The 22004-nt window shown below is 35.2% G+C and overlaps 1 long non-coding RNA gene across 2 annotated transcripts in view; it reads left to right on the top strand.

Annotated features, from left to right (window-relative positions):
- The window catches only part of LOC131424628 (uncharacterized), a 559968-nt gene that overhangs the window by 521386 nt on the left and 16578 nt on the right, over nt 1-22004 (top strand). The window contains exon 4 of one of the 2 annotated variants that reach the window (XR_009227981.1): nt 646-875. This is a non-coding gene — a long non-coding RNA (uncharacterized LOC131424628). Of the gene's footprint in view, nt 1-645; nt 12948-22004 lie in introns of those variants that run through there. The other variant, XR_009227980.1, reaches the window with a different exon arrangement.

The following is a 22004-nucleotide window of genomic DNA, read 5'->3' as shown; positions in this document are numbered from 1 at the left end:
TTCTAGACTTGATTTGCCTTTGTATGTGGGTACTGTAGCTCAAATTTTTCAAAATTCAGGTGCATTTTAAATCCTATCTGCATTCAGATTTTATTTTCATACCTTTTTAAAAATCCCTCTCAGAAATTCTTATTATAGCAATTGGCAAGAGAATATTAGAGATGTATGAAAACGTGTTGCAAATATGGTGCTAAGTATGAAAAAAATTGGAGTCAATTTCTACCTCTCTTTTCATAGGCATCTATGTGAGAACACACACACACACACACACACACACACATCCTGACATGAATAACTCAAGATATATAAGGAAATTATGTTTTTGCAATTCATTTCATAGAAGGTAGAAAAACGTTTTGATTTACCTTTGATTTTATATATTTCATGAAAAAATTAATGAATTCTAAGATGACTGAAGATGTTAATCAATGGTTTCAACCAAACTATTCTTAAATATACTGGTGAACAAATTTACTGCTTTCAAAATAAGCCTTAACTTCAGTTATAAATTCTAATCTTTTCAGTAACTATTATTGTTAATGTGAAATTAAGTTAATTTCCCCCCGAGAAGGTATGAAGCCATTATGAACCATAAACATGGGAGCCTTTATTGATTGTGTGTATTTTCTTGAACTTTACTCATAGGCCTCTGAGGAAACACTGCATTCCAGTAATGAAGAGGAAGACCCTTTCCGGGGAATGGAACCCTATCTTGTGCGGAGACTTTCATGCCGAAATATTCAGCTTCCTCCTCTTGCCTTCAGACAGTTGGAACAAGCTGACTTGAAAAGTGAATCAGAGAACATTCCACGACCCACCAGCCTCCCTCTGAAGATCCTGCCACTGATTGCTATCACTTCTGCAGATTCCAGTGGGTGAGTGCCCTCGGGTGACATTTCCCTGTTTTATATTTTTGATGACGATTGTTATCTGTGGTCTTCTGAGTTTTTCTGGATCATTGCTTGATTTGAGTAGGATGACAATAGTGTTTTGGGAGTCCAGGGGGGGAAAAAGGATGATTTTTCTCAGGTAACATCTCTACTCTGCAGGATGAAGCATTTTAGTCCATTATTTTACAAGAAGGCATTGAAAATGTATTGGTGAAAGCTAATGAGCATCCAGGCAAAGGGAATTATACATGGAAAATTAATATTGGATATTTGTAATTTAATACAAGGATTGTTAACAAATGAGAACTAATGGACAAATTACTGTGTAGGCATACATATGTGGAAACAGCAGGCAGTGCTCATTGATGCAAAACGAACTTGGAATCAAGAAGAGATTGCACTGTAATTAGAATAAAAAGAAATATGCAATTATATTCCTGAGCTTAATAATTTGGCCTTTGACACTTTGAGGTGTTACTTACCATAATACTGTTTTAGTTCTCAACATAAGGCTATCTATTTAGTGTTAGTTCTTATGAAAGGATCAGCCAAGGTCACATCCCTATCAAATAACTTTCTACTTCATAGGTTTTTTTTTTTTCTTTTTCTTGCTATTTACCAGTACATTTTTTACTCTTAATAGCAACATAAAAGCAGGTTAAAAAATGTAAAAGAAAACGAGGAGAGTGGGCACATTCATTATTTACTCTGGCCAGCTGCATTTTTAAGAAGCTTGGATAGGAAAAAAAGGTGGGGGGAGGAAATGAAACCTAGTGGCTCACACAGACAGACAATTGAGCATTTAATAAGACTTACATGAACAAATCTATTTATGCTACAAATGTGATTATTTTTCATTCTCTGCTTAGTTAAAGGGATTTTTAGGGGTGGTACCTTTTGTATTTTGTAGTGAAATCCAAAAGGTACCATCCCAAAAAATCAAGTGCTTGCCTAGCACATGTGAGGCACTGGGTTCAATCCTCAGCACTACATAAAAATAAATAAAACAAAGGTATTGTGTCCATCTACAACTAAAAATATTTGTAAAAGGGAAGTTGTGCTAAAATATTTGGCCAGTAACTTGACTCTAAGATACTGAATTTAGCTGTTTAGATTATTATAGACCCATCCAAAGAACTTTTGTTATTAAAAGACACAGGTCATTACTACTAGGTAAATAAAAATGCAACAAATTCTTACCTTGAAGCAAAGAAAAGAGGAGCCCCCAGAGCTCATCAGTTGGTCGTATTATTGGCTTTGATTATGGCAAAAGAATTTAAAGCAAAAGGAAAGGGCACACATGGCAAAATCTGCAGAAAACAGATGCAAACTCCCAAAAGCTACTCTCCAAGTGGAGTAAAACAGGATGCATTTAATTCCTCCAATACTGAGTAGTAACAATGTGAAAGGTTTTCATCAGGGATGTCTTTTACCAGGGCAGCCTACCAGGAACTCAGTGCCTGGAGTTTTTATTAGGAAGAGGTTAGCTAGGTACCTTCTGACTAGAATGTACCAAAATTCCAGACTTCTAAGGAGGAAAGTATGTGTTCAACATAAACCACATTGTTTGCATAAGCAATTGGGACACAATGAGCCACTCTTAAAATTTAGAGAATGGTGGGATACCTCCTGAAATCTAAGTTCTCAGATACTAGTTAAGGTTCAATTTTTCAAAAGATCCATTTAAATTCAATAGTAAGAGGCTTGATTAACTCTTCTCTGTATACCAGGTTTGTCTTAGAATAATTGTCTTCTTTCTCCACATTTGAGGGAGAAGGTATTATAATTAAATTTAAATGAACTGATTTAAGCCCCTAGTATATTCAATTAACTTTGGTATCTTAAAATTTGGTGGCTAAACATGATTTCTCATTTCAAGCCCATGTGCTTGTAAAAGAAAATGATTCAGTAATAGTATCTCCCTATAGTTTGGTAATATGTATAATTAAAAATCTCAGGTAAAAGCTAGGCTTATTTAATTAGATTTTAATGTGTTGCTAAAAAAAAATTGTTTCCAAGAACCAAGGAACTTCAGTATTCAGAATTGTCTATGTCCTAGCACTTCTATTGTTTCAAATTTTCTTTTCTCTTAATCAAGAACGTAAGAATTAAGTATGAGCAATATTATGGTTACCATTTACATATTTATTCAGTGTTAGGAAGCAAATAATTTGTCTTTTATGAAGATGAGACAAGGATGACTTCTGTTCCAAAAGACAGCCAAGAGAAATCACATATAAGAATGCCCAATCAACAAGAAACAAAGACTAAGGATTCATTAAAGTGATTGTTATTATCTTAGGAAGCAAAAGTAATTTGCAAATTGAATATTGAGTAATAAGAAATTCAAAAGTATAATTTTCTGGATTGTCTAAACCTTGAAAAAAAGTAGAAGGTGAAGTCAGGAGTTACATTCTATGGCCATTCAGTTAACTGGAATCCCAATTCCTTCAGAGCCATCAGAAGTGGTTATGTTAGCTAGCCCTGTTGGCCACAGTCCAGTTCACCATTAATAAACCTAAGGGTGTCCTCGGGTCCCATTGTCAACCTATACTGAACCTTACTTAGCATGTGCATATTTTGATGGTAAAGGAGATGTCTCATGCCATTTAAATTTATTTTCTTTCCATTCTTAACATAACATTTTGCCATTTCCTCTGGTATATTGCCACAGCAGAGAGCTCTGTCATATATTGGGCAGTGAGTTATAGGGACTTGTTCTACCCCTTTGGAGAGCCACATTGTGGCCCTGGAAGTAATTGGTGTCTGGAAAAGATGTTTGGCCTGCAACACTAAATTTTATGGATGGCAGCTCTTAGCTTCCTCATGGTCAGGAGACTGTATTCAAGAGGGCTTTTAATTATTAACATTTTCATTATTCAACTTCCAGTGTTTTCTCAGCAATATGAATATGTTCAAATGCACATTTTAACAATTTCCTTTGGGTATGCCTAACACATTAGGTTGTGTGTATTCAGCAACTTTGGAAACTTTAAATGAACCCAAAATCGAATTTTTAAGACCTGGTATGTTGAGAACCTTGAATTCATCTATGATTTTGTTTTCCATAGAGGGTAGGATCATTCTAGCTTCCTGGCTTTTTATCAATCCTCCTTGAAACAAAAGGTTCAGCTATTAATGAAATGTTATGAATTTGGCAAGAAGTAATCTGGAATGTCATAATTTCCTACCTAAATACTTCTTAATCCATTTACATTTTTTATTAAGTACAATTTATATGCAATGAAATATATAAATATTAAATATACATCCTGGTGAATTTTGAGATATTTATATATTCATATACTAACTACCCTATTTCTTGACATTTGTCAAAAAAGATTAGTTTTGCCTCTTATTGAACTTCATATAAATGGGATTTTATGGTTATACTCTTTGTGTCTAGCTTCTATCTTCCAAAATGTATTTTTTAAAATATTTATTCATATCGGTGTATAGATCATCAGTTTGTTCTTTTAAAAAAATGTTTTTTAGTTGTTAATGTACCTTTATTATTTATTTATTTATATGTGGTGCTGAGGATTGAACCCAGGGCCTCATACATGCTGGGCAAGCACTTTAACATTGAGCCACAATCCCAGCCCCCAGTTTCTTCTTTCCATTATAATATAGTATTCAATTTTATGAACATACCATAATTTATTTATTCACACTCTTATTGATTGATGAACATTTGTGTTGTTTCTAGTTTGGAGATATTAAAAGTAAAGCTGTTGAGTACTTTCTTATGCTAATTATTTTTGTGAACATATGCACTGATTTCTCCTGGGTGTAGAATTTCTCTTAGGAATAGAATTTATTAAGTCATAGTTAGGCAAATGTTCATTTTCTATTGCCCATCAACTTTCCAAAATGAGGTACTGTTTTGCTCTTCTACCAGCAATATATGGAAGTCTCATTTTTTCTGCATTTTCACCAACATTTGGTGTTTGTAGTCCTTTTGATTTGGGTCATTCTGGTGAATGTGTAGTAGTATCCTACCATGGTCTAAGTTTATATTTCTCTGATAAGTAGTGATATTATTTACCTTTTAATATGATTATTAAATATTTGTATGTCGTCTTATGCCAATTTGTTTTTTCTTATTTATTTTTGGAGGTACTTTATAAATTCTAGACATAAGACTTGTATTAGATGTATGTTTCATAAAGTGAATATTTCCTCTCTGACTACAACTTACATTTTTATTTTCTGTTTACTTTTAATACAATGCTAACCCCAAAGGCTTCTGAATGTGTTGTGTTTTCAATGTGTGTGCCTTGAAGAAAACATGTTACCGAGAGATATTGGGGAATAAGAATAAGAGATGGTGGAGCAATGGAATTAGGTGGGAGAAAAGAGGATAGGCAGATAACAGAGGAAAGCAATGAAAAACAGAAGAGAGTACAGTATACAGGGTGGAGAAGAAAAAAGAAAGCAGAAAGTGGATCCAGTTTAAAAAGGAGAAAGCAAATAACAAGTATGATACTTTTCTCAAAGGGCAGCTTTACCTGGACATAGGTCCCTTGGTTATACAGTGTTGGAGAATAGGACATCCAGGCACTAAGGGTACAGGCTATGAGAAGTTGAGAGTGAAATGACAGCATGTGTGTGGGGGTGGCTGACAGCGGGCAGTAAGTGGGGGCTCTGGGTGGAGACGGTGTGAACCTGAGTCCTGTCTCACCATTTCACCATTTACAAGCCATATCACTTTGAAAAGTTACTTAATCACTCCTAATTTTACAAGGGCGAGAGTAGGAATAACAGGGTACCTACCTACCTCCTGAGTTTGCTGTAAAGACAAAATACTCAGTATTGTTGCTGGCATCTTGCAAGTGCTTCATACATAAGAGCAGCAACAGCTACTGCTGCGCTGGTATTGGAGAAGTATTGGAACAAATTGTGATTATCATTATTGATGTTGTTTGTTTCCTATTGGAATCACATTTTAAAATCCCCTACTAATAACTTGTGGGTTGGAAATAGATGTTCTAGCAAATACAGGAGTCAGTCGAATTATTTTTTTTCTGATGCAGAAATTCACAGTTATTACGGACATGTCATATTGTGGCAAAAAGTCTTCATTTTGCTTTTGGCACTTGTCATTGACATGTTCTGCTTCCAAGTCCTATTCAGTCATGTTTGGAATGACAGTGGAGGCCCTTCTTACTTCCATGTCACTTCTGAAAGTAAATGCTTCCTGACTTCTAAATTTTTTTTTCCTGCCCAGAGGAGGAATTAGGAGCTCCTTCTGGCCCTGACTCAGCTGCTGGCTTAAGCTTCCTGGGTAGTCTGTGTACCGCCGGGTACTCTAAGGAGGGCTTAGTTTACCACACAGGTGACAATCACTGCCTGCACAGGAGAAAAGGCACAGAGGAAGAGGAAAAGGAGGTGGTACTCTGTCTGTCTAGTTTTGTTTCATGGCTGCGTCAGCTTTCATAAAAGGAAGGCCAAGGAGAAAGATGTTCCCTTGTGGCAGGATGACACACCTCTGAATGGATGTATATTCAGGGGTATGTGTGGGAGGATGATATTACAAGCACTTTCTCATCACTGGTGTCCCATTACCTGTCTGGAGAAGTACACTGGGTACATTTATATCACCATGTCCTATAAAGAAAAGAAAACAAAGAATTTAAAGGAGGAAAATGTAACTCTCGGGGATAAATTTAACTACTCAGCAGAGTGGGACAGATATAGTCATATAAGACTTCATTTTACAAGGATCTTCTTGACATACTTCCTTGAACTGTGTGTCATTCACAGGGGGGCTGGCCCCAGATGCCAGTTAGACATTCGATTCTTTGATCAACCATTTATCACCTAGCCTTCTTGAGGACAAACAGTATTCTAGAGTGAACATAAAAAAGAAAAACGAAAAAGAAAACAGTTAGTTTTTTGTTACTAAATTGAAATCGAAACAAAAAAAAAAGAAAGAAAAGAAAGAAAGAAACAATTGTGTTCCAAGCAGACACATCTGATGTATCAAATTTGTTCTAACTTGAGAAGGTATTAATAGTGGACGTTTCATATTTGAGGTATTCTGGTCATAAGGACTTATGAAGCTAAAGGGTTATATTTCCCAGTCTCTCTATTCCACAACTTTATATTGGGTATGTGCTCAACTTTCAAGAGACTTATCTAATAAGTTATATGGGAAATCTATAACCTACTAGATAAAGCTTTCCAAGATTGAAAATAAGATATATAATCATGATTGTGATAGATTCTTTAGAAATACAGAATTCTTGAGCTTGATATGGTTCTAAACATAATCAATGCAAAGAAATGGAGAGGTGATACTTTTCATAATCTTGAAGAAATAGGCTATATGTGTTTAAATGCTAAGTATCAGCATAGTATTTGTCTGAACTTCTCAGGATACTCACAGACTATCCCAGCCTTTTTGTTTTAAAGCAATGATTCTGATTTAATTAAATCTAGTCTTATTTGGACTTTAAATTTGTGATTTTCAAGATTAAAATTAGACTCTAAAAGTAATGGCACACTTCACACTGGCTATATAATATCCTGATGAAAAACATTGTACTTCCAGAATAAGTAGCAATTCCTGAATTGCATCTAAAATAAACAATGAAAATATGTATACTGCTTTTTCTCAGGCATTAAAGAAATTTGAAAAAATGACTATTTTCACTATGTTCTCAATGTACAAACTCATACAATAATTATTAAACTCCAATTACTTTTTTCATATTGTGATTCTTTTTTACTCCTGTAGTACTTTCTGGCATCCTTATTAAGGATACACTGAAGAATGATGCATCACAATATTTTATTGTATATCTGTGTCAGTATTGTACCTTGTACCAAGGGAAGAGTCTGTTCTTATAAATCAAAGTTCTCTATTTTACCAGGTTCTCATGGTCCTAAAAAGAGTAGCCATTTGTGCATTTACAACATCAGAGCATCTGGTCTCCATTTCCAATCCTTTGTTGTGCCAGCTTGACTTGTTATAATAGGTTGGTTGGGTGTCCCACATTTTCTAACAATGAGCCCATTTATTTCACTTTGAAAAGTCAGGACACAGTAATATATCCAGCACAGGACAGAGCTGAGAAAAGCACTTTCCCTTATTTATTTCCATCATAGAATAAAAATCCTTTGGTTTCTCAGTTTCTTTGCCATAAACACTAACTTGCTTGACTATCCTTATATAATGCAAAACTATGTGAAATTAATCACTGACCACTTTGGGAGGAGTTTAAAATTCTTTACCACAGCATTATTTCATTTTATAATACCCTGTTATGAAGAAAGTGAGTAAAAGCATTCTGCAGGATTGTATTTATTAAATCATTATGTGCTCATAAACATATATAATCACTCAAATAATATTGAGCAAAGTTCATCACTATGAAAAATCTAAAATGAGAAAAATATGTTCAAGTAAAATTTATGAAAGGATGAAGTGATAAAAATCTTATTTCTCTACAAATATATACTACATAAGAGCAATGAGACTTTTTTAAAAAAATTCATAAATAGAATAGAAACCATAAGAAAATTATATTACCTCCTATATTATATACACTTTTACCCTGAAGTGTTTAGTTGATTATATAATTCTTTATAACAATTTATTAATTACATGTCTATCATACTTATTTCTCTCATTCATTTGAAATCTTCCCTTTATTGGAAAGGAAGTAGTTGGAGTCAGGTATTTTTAGATGTATTCCAAATCTGTGGAATTCAATCAAAATAAGTGTCATTTAGTTAGTTCATTTAATATCATTAGGTAACATTCTGGATGATAGATTTACTTTATTCGATGGATTATTATCATTTATGCCAAAGTTAATGTTTCTGAGGCTGGGAAAAATGGCACCTTGGTCCACATTTCCAAATGAATCTCAATCTCAGGATGTCCTGACTTTTACCATGATGTGATTCCTAAAACAATTATGACTAATATTAACTATCATCACACAGAGAGACATACCCTGTTGTCTAAAACTGTGCATAAAAATAAAGACTTTAGAATACATAAAGAATTTACCATATACAAATAAGATTTAGGATGTTGAATTTATTCCATATGCCTATACAACACCATTGACTTTTTGTGACTTTTCCATCTTTTGGTAATACATTTCATATTTGTACTCTCTTTGTTTCTCCACTGTTGATTCTGTGTCCTTGTGAACATGTGACTATTGCCAGGCATGTTTATACATATCTGTAATCCCAGCAACTTGGGAGACTGAGGCAGGAGAATCTTAAGTTTGAGGCCAGCCTCAACAACATAGCTAGACTCTGACTCAAAATATAATAATAATAATAATAATAATGGCCTGGGGATGTGCCTCAGTGGTAGAGCACCCCTAGAGTTCAATCCTTAATACAATGCACACACATAAAAAAGTGACTACAGCTTTCTTATTTCTATGTTATTTAATTCATATTGATGTCATTTCTTGAAGCCACATATCTATATATATATATTGCATACAGTGAAAAAGGAACAACAGACTACATGCAAGTAATACTGATATGACTACCCCTTCAGTCATATATGACATAGATTAATGCATTCACTTTATATTCATCCAACAAATAGTGTTTGCTGAGACACTGAGGACAAAAGATTCAACACAACAAACATTGCTTTTCCTTCACAGAGTACAGAACCAAATAGGGCACACACAGGAAAATGGATAACAACAATCTTTTTTTCACATTTTATGTACAATTGTGATTGAGGAAATCTGGAGCAATGTGGGATACCATAGAGAAGAAATTAACCTGGGCTTGTGAAGAACTGACATCTTAGTTGATTCCTAAAAGAAGACAATAAAGGCAGAGAAAACAACAGAGACAAAGTCTAGGGATGATTAAGCAGTGTCTGTATTTACAAATAAAAACCATTACCATGACTAGACCAGTAAGTCATATGTGAAGTACAATTGATAATAGTTGCCATTGATTTTTCATATAACCAAATATGTGAAGTTTTAGAATAATTTCGAATAGTGCTAAGCAGCCTTGGTATAAGCACTGAGAGGGTGAACAGTGAGGTTGGTACCAAACTGGAAAACAAGAACAATGTAAGAAAAACAGGACAAGGTAGTTGAGGGTGTTTGCCAGAGAGTGAAGGAAGTGATGATTTGAGTTAAGTAATTAGGTGGATGTGGAAATGAGTGATTATAAGAAGGCACTGACATAGAAAAGGTTCAGGGTCTCTAGAGGTCTCCAGGATATCCAACAAGTGAAATTAGAATAATTGAAAAAGCCAAAGAGATAGAAGGTTGTTTGGAGGATAGAATGTTTGAACCTTAACCTTTAAGTGCTAGAGGTAACATAAGGTATTTTAAAAGATGGAGGAGGATACCAGGAAAGAGGGAGACTGCTGTGGAAAAGAAATAGTCAAGGAACTGAGAGATTTGTGCATGAAGTGATTCCTCCATATAAACATCAAGGTCACCCAGGATAGCAGCAGGACTCAAGATGCGGACGTGCTAGAAAGTGGGCTAATGTCAATGAATGAAGCGCAGTAATGAGGGGGATTGGCACAAGTCAGAGATGAAGTTGATTGGCATAGAGGTTTAAGAGGAGGTTTCCACAAGAGGGTAGAGAAGGAATAATGACTCAGTCAATGTGAGTAATCAGGAGTACACTCACCCCCGCAGCAGGCGGACCCAGAGTAACCTCTCCTTGAGACTCCCTGGGAAAGGGCATCCTCAAGTATAAGAAGTCAGGATGTAAGGTGACTCTGATAGAAAGGCTGAGAGTGAAGGGAAGTCTGTTCACCAAGTGATTTGGGAAGAACAAGAGTTGAATATGGAGAAGAAAATCATAGAACAAAATGGAGGCAAGAAACTGAAAGAAAACAGAGAAAAAGAGCTTCTGTCCAAGATGGTTCTCCAAGATGATTATGAGAGCTGAATTCTCAGATATTTTTAAGAATGGTTCGATACTCATTCAGAGAGGATAAGTTGAGCATCACTAAAGTCTTTCAGAAAGGCCATGGAGGTAGAAGCATCACAGCCTCAGATACTTAGCAAGGCCCTAAGCAAGTTAGAAAGACTCTGTCTGAAAATAAAAAGAAAAGGGGGGGGGGCGGAGTGCGGATGTAGCTCAGAGGTAAAATGCCTCTGGGTTAAATCCTCAGTACCAAAAGACAAAAATAAAAACAACAAAAAAACAACTATGGAGGTTGTCCTAATCCAAATAAATAGGTCCATGATGGTATTCTTTGGTAGGTTCCTTAGTACTTTGAGCATCTAGTGGAAACAGCAGCAGCTTCTGGTATCTGGGGACTTTTGCATCTTTCAAATTACTTAGCTATTTCCTAGATTTATTTTAGGATATGGAATATGAAGAATGATCTGATTTTTTTAAAAAAGATGTGCATTATCATTTTCAGCCAAGTATTATTTGTTTTGAACATTTTTATATCTAGCTCTAATTATTTTGCCAGTTATCGTAACAACTTAAGTGTTCCAAGTTAGCATTTAAGTTTTCTTTGGAGAATTTCCTTTCTCATAAATGATCATTGAATTAAACTACTGCTTCCTTAAATATTCTTAAATACTATTTCTGGGATTCAAGCATTATTTTAGTTTATCACTGCAAATTTTGGCAATAAAATCAAGAATGAAAATGAATTCTAGGTAGAAAATTTCTATTTGTTGAAAACATTCTTTAGTAAACTGGGTTATGATTGTGACCTCAGGAAAACAGTAGGGAGGCACGTGCTTGTGGTTTCCCCTTAGCTTGGATGCACCATAATATTTTCAGACTTTAATTTATAGCACCCTGTGATCTGCTGATTTTTACTGAAGACTATCTCACAGAATTGCATGGTTGAGACCTGGGGCTAAAACCTAGCTTTGATGTTTAGGCAAGCACAGTTTTTATTTTGGTCTCTTCTGTGACCTTGTTGGAGGTTTTTTAAATTTTTAATCCATACCCCTGAAATAGTACTTGTGACCAGGATTTATCCATAGTAAAGTGTATCACATTTATAAATACCCTTGTATTTATGTTGATTTATACCTTGTTCAAAGAGTATTAATTATGTTCCACAGAGACCTAAGGAGAAGAGGGCTCCATTTGTCTTAGGAAGAAATGTGAAGGTGAATTAATTTTTCAGAAGGTTACTACAACAAATAAAAAACAGAACCCATGTCTTCTTATTTAGGTTTATAAACTCTGGTATGTGTATCCATATAATTATATCCCATCTCTGTATGATATATCAAAGTACATAAATGCATTCTAGTGTCATGTATAATTAATTAAAACATTAAAGATTTTAAAAATTGCATTAAAATCACATTTGTGATTTACTTGCAGTTATATTCATCTAAGTATCTACTTAGTCTTAATATGTCATGGACAGCGTTTGAGGTGATGGGAGCATGTTACAATAGATAAAAAATAAATAAAATCATGATATTTTAGTGCTCACATGCAATCCAATAGGAAAAACATGAGATGAGTGCTAATATCTTTGTTTCCATAGGATTTCTCTCTAAGTCAAAGACATCCTTTGCTGTTGGCAAAACAGTGAATAGATGATAGTGAAGACTCACACTCACATTCAGGAACATGGATTATTAAGGTGATCATTAGGCTAATGCTTTGGTAACATGGAACTATTTAGAACCAATCTGAATGAAAAGCAAAATACATACATATATCCATTTTAAGGTTACAGTCCAGGAAAATGTTTGCCTGTATGTGTCTAAGAACTGAAAAGTAAGATGAAAATTATTTGAATTTTTTGGATAACAGGATTGGGGGTTTTTACTCTTTCATTTCTATTAATGAAAATATGTGTTTATCCAAATCAATAAACTACCACTATGGAAAGAGATTGCTCAGAAAATTGGAATGGAACCATCATTTGACCTAGTTATCCCATTCCTCGGTTTATACCCAAAGGACTTAAAATCAGCATAGCACAGTGATACAGCCACGTCAATATTTACAGCAGTTCAATTCCCAATAACTAAGCTATGGAACCCACCCAGGTGTCCTTCAATAGATGAATGGATAAAGAAAATGTGATATATATATATATATATATATATATATATATATATATATATATATATATTCCCCAATGGAATATTACTCACCTTTAAAGAAGAATAAAATTATGGCACTTGCCAGTAAGTGGATGGAGTTAGAGAATACCATGCTAAGTGAAATAAGCCAATCCCCAAAAAACAAATGCCAAATATTTTCTCTAATATATGTATACTAATTCACAATGTGGGGAGGGGACACTAGAGAAGAATAGAATTATCTTAGACTAGGTAGAGGGAAGTGAAGGGGAGGGGATGTGGGGATAGGAAGGATAGTAGATTGAAACATACATTATTACTTTATGTATATATGTTGCTGCAATACCAATGTGATTCTACAACATGTACACTCAGAAAAATGAGAAATTATATCCCATCTATGTATGATATATTAAAGTGTGTATATTCATTCTACTGTCATGTATAACTAATTAAAACATTAAAAAATTAAAAATTGTATTAATGTCACATTCATGATTTACTTGCAGTTATATTGATCCAAGTATCTACTGAGTCTTAGTATATCATGAATAGTGTTTGAGGTGCTGGGAGTATGTTATAATAGATAAAAATAAAATTCATGATATTGTTCACAAGTAATCCAATAGGAAAATATGGCAGTGATGGGGAGGGACCCTTCAGAATACTACTGATAATTTTATGCAATCATTTATCTGTTGGCAGCCAACTCCTCAAAAAAGATCCCCAGCAGAACCTACCAATCAAGCAAAACTAAGTATCAGTTTCATGGAAATAAGGAAGAATACCATTTTTTTAAAACTTTGTAGTACTTCAGGAAGATAAAGTAGGGGAAGGATATTTGCAGAGTTTCATAGCCATATCTGGGAGACTGGTCTTCATATGTGGAAAAATGGTTGAGATTAAGAAAAATTTAGGGCCTAGAAGCTTTAGATTAATGGGTCTTAAAGCAAAGTGAGGCTCTCAAAGCCTGCCTTTATGGGTAAACAGTTAGTCTCGTTTAACAATATATTTTAGTCGGTTTATAGTCTTGTTTTCCGGGAGCAAGCATTTCCTGGAGCAAGCATCTATGTTATTTTGGTCCCTGGACTGTTAAACTGCCTAAAGTAGACACTTAAGCTTTGATCCAATGTAGTTTGACACTAGGATAGGAAAGTATTTTGGTTGTAATTCTTACCTTCATTGTGCACAAGGCTGGGTTAAGTACTCACTTAGCCAACTGGGCCAACAATTTTAAACTTATATCATTGTCACCTTGTGTTTTGGAAATGTAGGAAACACGGCCCTAGGAATATTAGGGGGATGAGAATTTAGGCAGAGAAGGTCCTGGGATGCATGACTGGTTTCACCACTCAGAACCTAGTAGTCTTCTCTAGGAATCTCAGTACAGGAAGGAGAGGGGGCCCAACCTTCCACCAGGGAAGGATCTGGAGGGTACAGGCCCTGCACTTAGACCCCTGCTCACCCCTCTGGCAGTTACAATGAGGTTCTATGACCTCAGACTAGTCAGTCTGATTTTTCCAGCCAGGACTCTTGATAGGATGGCTCAGACCCACGGCATCTCTTATAACATGATTGAGAGGAGAGGTTGGTGGCCTGGTAGCTGTGGCTACTCCGGAGCAGTATATGCTGGTGAGCAGCAGCAGCATGGCCTTTGCTGGATCCTGCTCAACTGTGGTTCTTTAATTTCCCTGTCCTTTTGAGTTCTAGCTGTATTTGTTAATGAATTCCTTTTCTTATTTATAATTATCAGTGTTGATTTCTGTTGTTTGCAACCCAGAACCTTGGCAAGTATGCTGCCCTTGAATTTATTAAGGAACTTCATCACACTGGAAATCAAAGTCCAGGAAGTACCTGTCAAATTTGTCAACTCAGTAGTAAGTTAGTAGGGAGGAACCAAAAGCAAACAGTTGAGTTTCATTTCAATGCTTTCTTTTTCTTTTCTTTCTTTTTTTTTTTAACATAAAAGGGTAACCAAGAAGGAGGATAGCAGAGAGAAGTCTCTTGAGATGTCCCTGGCAAAATTGGCAAAGCTCTCCATAAGGAGGCAAGGACAGGGCTTCATTGTAATTATTCCCTTTTGACTGTTCAATCTGGTAGGCTGAACATGGACTCCTAACGAGAGAGGCTTGCACTGCAATTAATTAAGTGCAAGGAAATTACAAACTGCATGTGTTTTCACTCTGGAGAATATTCTTGCTCTTAAGTACTATTTTGTTTTAATTTCTGTCTTTTGGTGCATACTCTCTTGCCCTTTCTGTTTCTCTCTGCTTCTCTCACTTTCTCTCTTTTAAAAGAAGTTGGCCCTTAAGGAAAATTAACTAATTGCTATTAGGCTACTAAGACAGGCATCCCTTGGAACACTGGAACACATCTTTGACTAACTCTTTTAGTGCTGTATTTGTCAGAACTGTTTCTGATGTAAACATTTGAAGACAGTCATGAGGGGAAAGATGAGAAATTGTCTATTAATCTTTGGTTATAGGTGTCCTTATACCTTAGAAATCATTTCTTTTTGCCATAGCATGCATGTGTGTGCACACATGTGAAGTACTTGAGGAGAATTTGGAGACTGTCATTCCTAAACCTTAAGCATAAAAAAACAGAGATGTTATCACAACATTTCTCTGAAGCCCTGGGCTGTCTGCCTTTGCCTCCTGGCACCTTTTTCCACCTTAATACATTTTATTTTAATTATATCACAACTTTCTACCCTCAATTAGAGCTCAGTGCTTCAGAATGTGTTTTCTTCTTCCATCTTCCCTCCTAATAAAATACCTATTCTTCAGGGAGTCTTTTCTAGTAAAATAGAAAGGATCTAAGACAGCCATTCTTTGTGAGTTGTGAATCACTTCAGTTAACTTAGTGATTTGTTCTACTGTTAATGGTGTTATTGTGAAGAAAAACCAGATGGATATTTGAATTTACAAACTCCTCAGACTGTTAATTGCATATGCAGTACTTTCTTAAAGCTTAGAAAAATATGATTAGCTTAACAAAAAAAATGAAAATGAAATAGTTTAGAAACAGGCTGGCTTAGCATCAGCAGTAGCAACGTTGAGGAAACTATAACACTGCAAATACATATATGTGTGCTTTTCTACCTGTATGAACATAGTACTCTCTTTCCTTTGTCTCTTGTCTTTCATCTCCCCTCCCACATCACACTCTGAGGTATAAGCTGAAGGTTGAAAAGTACTGTTACCATATACCAAACAATATGCTGGATATGTCTATGTTTGATACTCAGGGCCACTGTAGGGTAGGTATTATTATTATCTAAACTTTGCAGATGAGAAAACTCAAACTTGGAGTTTAAGTAATTTCCTCAATGTCAAAGAGAACCAAGTGCAAACCAAGATCTGAAAGTCCTTGATCTTCGCCTACATGTCCCAGAATGCCCAATTTCAGTTTTACTACAATATTGTATTCTGTCTCAATTTCCACAACCACTGATGATTCAGGGAAATTGTTTTGTGATTCTAATCTCCCTTATAGATCTAATACCTACATACCTTTTGATTCTTTCATGAAGCTATCCCCCCTTTTTAAAGAAGGTCTTATTCATATCTGTAATTACCTGAAAGAGTGCCATGAGCTGAATATTATTATACCAATACAACCCTCACCTGGTATGAAAAAGATGGAGTGACTGGGGTTCCTGGGGTATTTGGGATCCTGAGTGAACTCCAGGTCAACTCTCCATAAAGAATCCCCCATGTTGGCGTCTAATTTAGCAATTAGGAAATTATATCTTAAGGACCAGATGTTCTCTGATTGACTGGTTTGAAAGAATTAAAACACCTTTTGTTTAAAAAAACCAAAGATTTCTCCAAGAAATATTTTAAGATAGTGAAAATCTACTTTAGCAGTTGTCATCCACAGTTAGTTAGACTTCATTGACATAAATTAGTGACATTAATCAAAACCCTTACCCATTCAGAATAATGTGTTGTCACATGATACCAAGATCTATTATCAAACATCAACAGATAATTGCCTTAGTAGCTTAAAAACTATTATTCTTAGAAAAATAACTTTGCATGACACTCTATTAGAATTTATTGATTGATTGGATAAATAATATCAGATAATATTTAATAAAATAAAATTGGCATCAGTTGAAACATTTGTACTGTTTCTAATTTAAAGGATATTTTTATCCTGGAAAGGGACTGAGGACTCCAATTGGCCTCATATCACAACAACAAAATCAAGTTGTCTTTAGATGGCTTCTAATTTCCATTTAAATTATTCCTGTGGCAGCATTTTGAAAGCACAAGCAAACAAAAGATTACTTTGAGTGACATAGGCTTGTACACCTGAGAGAGGGATCATCTTATAAAATTCTTAAAATATGGGTTTTAGTAAATACCTCTGAAAAGGAATTATAAGGATCTGCATATTTCTGCTCCTAGAATTTATTTTTCTAATAATGCCCCCAGCAGAAGGAACGTTGTAATCTGCTTTCCTTAGAAGAGTCATGGGACAAGGATACATATTGATATGGAGGCTTATTGGGGGTCGAAATCACAGGATGTTTTCAACTAGACTTTCTTTTGCTATTCTTTATCTTTACTGTTGGCTCTAACTGCTTTTGTAAAACAAGATTGTGATAACACAAACTTATTAGTGGTGAACTGGAGATTCAGTGATGGGGCTGCCTAACAGTTGAAATCCTCACTTGTGAAGGATGAAAGAGAACATAGGGCGATGGATAAGGCTAACCCTGCATACATGATGGGGAAGAGCTATAGTATTTTTTGTTGCTCTCATATACTTCTGTTTAGAAGATGAATTAGGATCAAGAAATATAACCCAAATCAGGAGTTGATGCTCAAGAGCCTTGGGCCAAATATCCCCATGTCACCTGTTTTATTAATGAAGGTTTCTTGAAGCATGTAATGCTAATTCGGAGTAGATTAGTCAAGATGGAGACTTTTTGACCTGAAGAACCAGACAAACATTCACTATTTAGCCCTTTACAGAAAAGGTTTGCTAATCCTTGATTTTTACTCTAAGAAGTTAATGAGCTGGTAACTCATCAGGATAAATAAGCATGTAAAGTCTTCAAGGACCATGATTATCTGCCTCCTATCGCAGGAAGGGAGGAGCCAAGGAGAAATTAGGCTGTTACAGTGCTGACGCATTCATTTCTTCATTTCCCAAAGAGTGGCGACTAAGTGCCCTCTCTGAGACAGGGATGATGCCAGTACTCCGGATATAGCAGTCAGTGAACAGTGGCACACTTGTGCTTTCATGGAGATGTAAGATCCCATGGTGTACATTGTAGAAAATTATCCCAGATGTCATAGATCTTATATTTTAGTGGTGGAAGTAGATAAGATAGCATTATCTACCTAAAGAGATTGGAATTTTAGGTAGAGTGACCAGTGAAGATCTCACTGAGAGAGTGATTTTATTTAAAGGTATAGAGGAATTGATGGAGCCACAATGTTGCTAGAATTTCTCTGTAAAATGAGGAGTGTTGGGAAATGCCTGAAGGACAACCTGAGATCAAGGTGGGTTTTTTTTTTTTTTTAAAGTTTGGGAATTAACCACATGTCTGGATGTCAGTGGGAAGGATACATGAAAGAAAGAAAAAAATTGAGAATGTTGGAAGTTTCTGGGACAATGTCTTTGAGCAGATGAGAGAGGACTGATCAACCGTACAAGAGACTTAGTCTTGGTATTGTAGCAAGGACACTTTACCATAATAATTTAAGAGAAAGTGGAGTAGATGGGCACAGATACAGGCCAGAGGGTAGTTATGGTGGTTGGAAATTGTAGAGGTTTTGCCAAAAGGCTTGCATTTTCCTCAGCATGTGCAAAATTCAGGAGATAAACCAGAGCATGGTATAATCAAGGAATTAAATGAAGGAATGCATAATTGAGCTGTGAAGTAAGTAATAACTTAGAACAAGATGAGCATGCAGGGGTAGGCAAGATTCAGAGGTCAGCCAGGCTAAGGATGTAGCCATGGGAAATCAACGAAGAAAAGGTTGAAATCAAATTTGCCATTTTAAAGATCACTGTGGCTGCTGCTAGATATTAGATGAAAGTGTGGGATAAGAAACTTTCTGTTGGGACCAGTCAGGAAGGTCTGCAGTATTTGGGTATAGAAGGGATTATCTACTTGAATAACAAGTGAATAGAGAAGATAGCCTAAGGTGAATAGGGACACTCAGAGGATTTGAATTCTGTATGAGCTACTGAGTGAGGAAATTGGGGCTTGTTGAAGAGGAGAGCCAAACTTCACATCTGGCTGAGAGTAAAGAGACAGATCAACAAAAACCATTTAGTGTGGAACAAGGGTTCACTCTCCATTAGATCAGTTTACCTGGGAATAAGTGCTAGTTACTTCTTAATTTTTAGAAATCCTGAAATTTTATTGACTAATTTTACTTTTGAGAAAGGGTTGAAATTTTCATTTTCATAAAAAGACCAAAGTAAAGGTCAAAATCTTAAAGAGATTGGGTCAGAACTTTGCTGATTGGCATGATATCGACATATCAATCTACACAGAGGGCCTGTTGTAGGCCCATCATATACCTTCCCCTTTTGAAGATTTTCTCAGCAACTGACTGTGTTTTAGTTTTGCATCTTTCCTAAATATGTGTACAACACAGACTCTGTGAGTGACCCTTCTTTATACACCTTGCACATGAAAGTAGCTGCAAAATGGTTTTACCTTGCATATTGCTAAATATTTCTGCTCATAAAAATTACAGATTTACAGGCCCTGACAAAGGGATTACTATCACATGGAGTTAAGAAATGACTATGGAAATAATAAGAGCTGGTCTCAGAAGTTCAGTCCTGTTAGTCAGTCTAGGAAATTTGGAATTTTAGAGGTGTTTTCAAACTGAAAAAAAAAAAATCATAGAATAAATCACTCTACTCTGAATAGACAAGAGAACATTTTATTTTAAATAAGAGCCTATATTAATTGGAATTGGAGCATACTTCACTAATTAAAAAGAAAAAAGGAACATGAAAAGCCAAATAGGAAAATTTTAGGCACACATTTTAGCAGCAGAGCTTGGTATACTTGAAGGAGGCTTATTTGCTCAATTCTAAGATTAAATTAGGATAAGGAATATGTGTCCTGGGAACCCACCTAATTCTGTGTTCTTTTGTTTTCCTACCTGGGGGATAGCTTGACATCATTGTCTTCTAGTAAAAATTCCTTTTGATAAACAGCTGGGAGAGAAAGCAGGGAGTAAGAGTGTTACATATATGGTCACAATATGTACAGATGTGAGTGGAGAGTGGGTATATGGTCATATTTCAAACCTAGAGAATAGGCTAGGGCAAAATCTTTAAGTTGATGGGAGAAAGCTTGGGAACTTAATCAGAAAACTATTTTAGAAAGGAAAATTAGATGTCATTCCCATTCCTATAAAAGTTTTGGCTGAGTAGTGTATAAAAGCATAATCTTGAGATCCAGAGTGGAATATAGAAAGATCTTTGATCAAATGCAAAGGAGGATAGGACAGGAAATGAGTTTCAGCAACCTCAGAAGCCCCTCTCTCTTACTCATAAATGCTTTTGTCTACTCATTGGGAAAAATAATTCTGACTCTGTCCCTTTCCATAATACTCAGCTTTTTGGATTCTTTCTCCTCTCTTTTTCTTTCCAGTCTTCTAGCCTCTTCCACAAAACAAATGTAGTTTATGGAGAGAGGGAGGCTAAAACTTTGGACCTGAAGTTGATCCAATTATAGTGTCCTTGTTAAGAGTGGAGATCAAAATCACTAATATAATATAAATTAGGTACAAGTGAATATTTAATATGTAAAATAAATCACTACAAATTAAAAATGTAAGTTGACATATATCAGAAATATTGCAAAATATTATAAACCATACTACTTTTTTTTAGCTGTCCCATGTAATTGTATAATATGTTTTTCTTTATACTTTGGCTGCGTATTCTTTGACTCTTGAAATGACACTGAAATTGTAATATTTTCTATGGAGCAATCAAAGAGATAATTTGAACTTTAAAATTGTTGTGTTTTTAAAAATAATTATTAACAGTTTAGAAATGTGATGATGCCTTATAAATTGATAAACTTGTCAAATTTTGAGAAATCTCTAGTGTTTCACATATGAGCTGCAAGATTCAAGACCTCTAGGGTTTGTTTTTGTCCGTGTGTATGTGTGTGTATGTGTGTGTGTGTGTTAATTAATTTTACATTCTCTTTTATTCCATAACCAGTTTGTCACTGAGGTCCTCACTGTGGTGTCATAACATGAGTTTTAGATCATCTTCATCACTGTTAGCATTCTATGTCAAATCAAAAGTTTTTGATGTGTTAGTTTAATTCACTCCTCTTCATTAATTCAATTGTCAAGAAATCTGAGAGCTCATTCATCATGTCTATTTGAAATACATCTCTTTCTCTTAATGAATTACCACTTTTGAGATGATCTGAAAAAATTATTATAATTTGCTGCTTGGAATATGAATAATATTAATTTCTATTAATTTAACCAGGGCATTTTTGCAATTTTTTGATATTTCAATAATTGGATTTGGAATTTTGTGTTAGTCATTTATTTGATGTGTAGCTATTTAATAAAGGAATTTAAAGATAAAATAGTTATCTTTCACATGTCCAAATGAGGAAGACAGTTACTTCTCACTTCTTGAAACATTCAAACATCTTTCTAAATTCACTCTTGATATTAGAATGATTTTTACTTTACTTTTGCAAAATTTTCCAAAGCTTATGACTAAGTAAACATAACTAAATAAACACTTTCCCAGTACCCCACCCCACCTGAGAACCTTGCACAATTGGAAAGTGCTTGCGCAATCAATCAGAGAGTTCCGGATCTTTCTTAACTTTAACTTAACCCTCACCTGCCCCCTCATCCTTCTAGCCAACTCTTCTACAATTGTACTCACATGAACAACCAAAACACACCTTTTTATTTTATGCTTTTCTGTTATATTTATCTTTATAGCACTTATCACCACTAATATACTGTATATCTCTTTTTGGGGGAGTGGTACTGTGGATGGATGAGGTACTCTACCAATGAGCTCTATCCCCCACCCTTTTTGT

This window comes from Marmota monax, unplaced genomic scaffold, assembly GCF_021218885.2.
Source record: "Marmota monax isolate L192 unplaced genomic scaffold, Marmota_monax_Labrador192_F-V1.1 WCK01_AAM20220418_F8-fsc00037, whole genome shotgun sequence".
Lineage (NCBI taxonomy): Eukaryota > Metazoa > Chordata > Mammalia > Rodentia > Sciuridae > Marmota > Marmota monax.
Note: the sequence above shows the minus strand (reverse complement) of the source record. Positions and strands in the feature narration are given on the sequence as shown.